The 5,281-nt window shown below is 46.0% G+C and overlaps 1 long non-coding RNA gene across 1 annotated transcript; it reads left to right on the forward strand.

Annotated features, from left to right (window-relative positions):
* Nucleotides 1–917: 917 nt before the first annotated feature.
* On the forward strand, nt 918–2,565 carry LOC126526331 (uncharacterized). Its single transcript, XR_011889845.1, has 3 exons — nt 918–1,400; nt 1,484–1,791; nt 2,480–2,565. It is a non-coding gene; the product is annotated as an uncharacterized lncRNA (long non-coding RNA).
* The last annotated feature ends 2,716 nt before the right edge of the window (nt 2,566–5,281 follow it).

The raw sequence follows: 5,281 nt of genomic DNA on the forward strand, positions 1-5,281 counted from the left end.
ACTCGCCCAGCTGAATGTTTTGCGGCTTGTGCTTGCCATAATGAAATTTTGTGCCATTCGGAGGTCGTAGTTCAAAACTAGCACATTTTCCTTTTTTTTTTTTCACGCTTAAGATGCCAGCTGAATGCCACCCACGTTATGTATTTATCACTCTTATAAATGCACGAATGGCTTCATACGAGCTGTATTAATTGGGATGAATCCAGGAACTCCGTGGTGTGTCATTGTAAGCGGTTGCATTATCTAGCGTTGCTTTTCCGCATATGCCTGAGAAACTGGTTGCCGCGTCGACAGCATAGGCCAACGTACCCTTGACCAGTTTTGCTTCAGCGCCTGCGGCGTTTTCGCATTGATTAAGACTTGCATCCGAGAGCTCAGAATGCACTCGGAAGACACTTTGTTACGCTTGGTGTGTACCACTCCCTATTTTGCGTTAATGTCAACACACACTGTTAAGAAACAGTACTTGGAAGAGAGGCTGGCGGTGTGACTTTAAAAAACGGGACGATGTAAACTGAGGTCCGGGTCGCTAGAAAAATGCCCACCCCAATAATAATAATAATCACAAAACAAGCTCCACATCTCTGTACGTCACCTACCATTTGTGTAATGATGAAGGGTGGAATAAATATGTGGTGTCAGTTGGTAATTTTTGTTTCACTGTTGTCATTGCAGTTTCAAGTCATGAAGACAGATGAAGACATGTTCTTCCGATACTATCGGATGAGTCCGAAGCAATTTGACGAACTGCACAGCATTGTCCGCAGTGACTTGAGGAGGAATTTTGTTTGCCGGGAGCCTCTTTGCTCTGAAGAGAGACTTGCTATAACCCTCAGGTACTGTAGCACATGTGACTGCAGTGACGCTCTCGCAGAACTTCTCAACTACTTTCTTATTGTACACAGGTACCTATCCTCGGGAATGGCAATCAAGCAGATAGCACTGACATTTCGAGTTGCGCCAGCAACATGTCGGCTTGTGATTCACAATGCCTGCAGAGTGATCTGGAAGCACTTGGAGCCGCTCTACCTGCCTGTATGTATTTTTTGCCTAATTCTGTTCCTGACTCTGGTTGTGGAACTTTAATAGGCGATGTAGCAAACTTAAATTTGCATGAAAGAGCCAAAAGGGCAAAAGTGACGGGCATTGCAATGGCTTAAATGAACTCATTCAGAAAGCAAGACCATTTTTAGCATCTGTCACTTCCAAACCATTCGCCAAAATATTCAGGTTTGCTCTTTTTTTTTTCCATTTAGAAGCCAGGGCCTGTGCAATGAGAGGAATCTGCACAAGAATTCAGCAGGCGTTGGAACTTTCCTCATTGTGTTGGAGCAGTAGACGGAAAGCACGTCCAGATTATTGCACCACCAAATTCTGGAAGCAGCTTTTTCAACTATAAGGTACTGTTCACTCCATAAGCTGAACCAGATGTCATACATATACAAGGGATGCTCATGCATGTCTAATGTTCTCCTTTTATTAGGGGACGTTCTCCATTGTTTTGATGGCCATCGTGGATGCAAAGTACAAGTTCATGATGGTAGATGTCGGTGCACCAGGCCGACACAGTGACGGCGGAGTCTTCAAATTGTGCACATTTGGGAAAAAGCTAAACGGTGGCGTCGTGGCCCTACCAGCAGCAGCACGCCTTCCAAAAAGCCAGAAGGTTGCGCCGCATGTTTTCGTCGGGGACGAAGCATTCCAATTGAGGACAGATTTTTTGCGTCCATTCCCGGGCAAAGGCATGCTGCCAATCCAGAGGGTATTCAACTACCGGCTGAGCAGAGCAAGGTATTGAATGCCATTGTAAAAATATGGCATTGTTTTATTTGTGTTGTTGGAAAAAAAAGGACGAACTCAAGTGTTCTTGCACTGCTTTTCATGCCCAGCGATGGCTCAATATAGTATCTTATGCTGTGATTGAGTGACAAGGAAGCAAGAGAAAATTGTTTTCTGCAGTACATACTTCTCGTTCCGGCCTGTAAAAAACTAAGTTTTAAACACCTTTTCTTGATCGTGTGTTTTCTTCTTTGTAATGATTCATGAGGCATTATAAACATAAATCACCACATCGTATTTGTCTACGACCAATGCATAGTTTAAAAATGAATTCCTTTGGTCACGCTGTTCCGGCATAAATAGCCAAATGGTGGCTTCGATACTACAGTTATACACAGGTCGCATGAGGCACAAGAAAACTGCAATATGGTCCCCGTTTTTTTCATTCATTGTCACACTTTCTTTTGAGGCAGCATTATTTAGTGTTATGGTGAATTAAGGCAATGAAGCAGTGAATGCAGCACTAAAGTTTGGTGTGTATGCACCTTTGAAACAAGATTTAGCAAATGTGCTCTCATGTGATATTCTTTCAATTACTAATAGACAAAGTGCACTCGAACAAACTTCTTTGAAGTAAAATAACTTGTTTAATGCTATAGCACAGCTGCAAATAATCATGTTTTTACAAAATGTGGTGCAGGCGCATCGTGGAAAATGCCTTTGGCATTTTGACAGCTCGTTGGAGAATCTTGCTTGGGCCCATGAACCTTCTACCTAAAAATGCAACCTTTGCTGTCCTGGCTTGCTGCGCTCTCCATAACTTCATCTCTTCTGCCCGGGAAACAACCTACTGTCCACCAGGCTATGTGGATTCCGAGGATGATTATGGGAATATCGTCCCAGGCCAGTGGAGAAGTGATGCTGTGTCAAGTAGCCTGCTTGACCTTGAAACAACGCAGTCTAGAAACTACAGAGCAAGTGCTGCTGACACAAGGAATCTTTTCGCCCAGTACTTTTTTAATGAAGGTGCCATTGCGTGGCAGTGGGCTCACACTGGACTTGCAGTGCCACAGAAACCATAGTGGATTTAAAGCACCCATTGTCACTATACGAAGTCTGTTAGAAAACTATCTGATGTGCATTTATTCAGAGTTGTCATGAAATGTATACTTCGCTATGAATTGCAGCAAATCCATTCCCATGTCCCGTTTCGCATGCTTCGGGCATGCCCGCAGCTTGTGGGCAACTAGCTGCCCGTAGACTGACGCTTGGTCCTTGTCCTCAGTTATCAGAGCGTCAACTTTATCAATGTCGTCCTGCCACCGAGACCTCTCTTTCCTTTTCTTTCCTGCGCCAGACCGAGGGGCTGTCAGGGTTCTTGCAGCGGTGCTGGCTTGTGAGCTGCCGCTTGGTGTGTGTGGCTCTGGGCTGGTACTTCTTGAGGGCACAAGTGGAGAGAAAGCATCATCTTCAGGATGTTCTGCTCCGTCTTGAATAAAGAAAAGAATTGCAAACCTTAAGCACTCAAAAAGGTTTTTGGATCGTTTTAAAGAGTGGAAAAGTAAAAAAATGATTTGTAAACTTCCCATGCTGCTTCTTCATAAATGAAAGTATGTATTTCAGAACAGAGCCCACGCGTAGGACCGAGCTCACACAGGACAAGATTGTGTTAAGCATAAGTTGAATGCAGTGTGTACAATGATAGCTTCTTGCTCTTAACTAAATTACCTTGCAGTGTTTCAGCATTAGAAGTAAATAAATTATTTTCACATCTGAGAGACTTGACTGCTGGCTCATTATATTGCAAGTGTGGGTACTTGTGTCGACAGTGTTTGCAGGTGCATAACAGCATAATTGGAATGTAAATTTGCACCTTCTGTTTCACTGTAGATCGATTCCAGGACCGACTCTGCAGTTTCACCGTCCTGCACATGGCTGTTTGAGAAGGTGCTGAAAGAAAAATTAAGCGTCAAATGACACGGAACATCACACAGTTTACATTTCACGATTTGGTTGCTCGAATGCTTCATTGATTTTCTTGTTTGGAAGCACAGGCCTCGTATTGAAATGCAGTTGATTGGTCTAGTGGTGAGCCCAACAAATGTGTGTGCATAACAAGACAAATTTCAACATCTACTGTACAACTGCTTCTATGCCATTTGGTCTTACTGAGAATATGCTTTTACTGCCCAGCATCCTTATGTTGCTACATAAGGCTTTCTTCAGCTCCTTTTTCAAGTAAGTTATTGCGAAAAGTAACCCACGAAGCATTGGAGATATACATGCCAATATACACCTGATCTTTTAGAAACATCATCATGTGGAAATACGGCCACTTCACGTGCACTGCATCAGCAGCTCCCGAGCCACTTGGTGCACCAGTCTTCCACGCGCGGTGCTTCTTCGTGAATGTATCACGAAGGCTCTTCCACCGCCCCTGTAGATTATTGTCTGCAAGTAGAATTGCACAGATTAACCTCGGTTTACTACCACACATTACCATCAAATAAAACAGTTAAATATAATACTTTTGTAATATCAATGACAATTGTTCATTGCAGAAGCATGCCAGTATTTTATCTTAACTTCCATTGGTTATTCAGCAAGTCGGCGCGGATATACCGCGCGTCCCTTTTTATCTGACCTGGTTGTAAAACATTGGTTCTAAAACAAAGTTTTTGCACTGTGTCTTGGTAGAAATACTAGTAGCAATGCAACCATACCTTCCGGGTCACATCCAACTTCGGTGGCCACTTCGGCCCACGCCGCCATCCTCTTCCTCTGCTCCTTGAAATCCTTCCTTGAGCTGTCCCACAATATGGGACGTTTCTGTATCGCGCCTATAAGTTTGTCGTTAAACTCCACGCGTGATGCTTTCGCCGACGTAGCCATGGTGCTGACCAGCGCACGCGCGCGAGGTGTTCAAGGAACGGTGAGACGGCTAGTCACTCCCGCCGAAAACAGACGGAAGTGTCTCCGACAGGCACTTCCGGTAGCGTCAGACGCGTGCGCGCCGCGTCAAAATCAAGCCGGTCCTGATCGGCGGCGGCGGGCGTTTTTCGCCACGCCGGGCGTCAAATCGGCGCCGTGAGGCGAAAATCGCCTCAAAAACGCTCCATGTATTCCGGGCTTTAACGCGCGCGCGGCCACGCGCGTCGCAGTTAAGCGACGTCGGTGAAAAACGCGCACTCTACTGGCGCGTTCACACTGATGCATTCGGCGTCTGGAGCGGCGCCCAATTCGGCGGAACCCAGTTCGGCGGCGGCGAGATCCGCCGGAACAGCCCCTTCCGCGCCGATCGCTCCCGGACCGATTTTTGCGGCAGCTGCCGCCGGATTGCCTCGCCGCGAACCAATCGGAGCGCGGCTCAGCAATTCGAAAGATGGCGGCCAAGCCCAGTGCTCTCGTCATATCGCAGTCTTCGAACGCGTCGCGACATCGGAAATGCTCATCGAATTGGTGCGTAACCGCCCCGTCCTTTTCGACAAGTACCACGCGAAGC

This window comes from Dermacentor andersoni, chromosome 8 (assembly GCF_023375885.2).
Source record: "Dermacentor andersoni chromosome 8, qqDerAnde1_hic_scaffold, whole genome shotgun sequence".
In the NCBI taxonomy this organism is placed as follows: Eukaryota; Metazoa; Arthropoda; class Arachnida; order Ixodida; family Ixodidae; genus Dermacentor; species Dermacentor andersoni.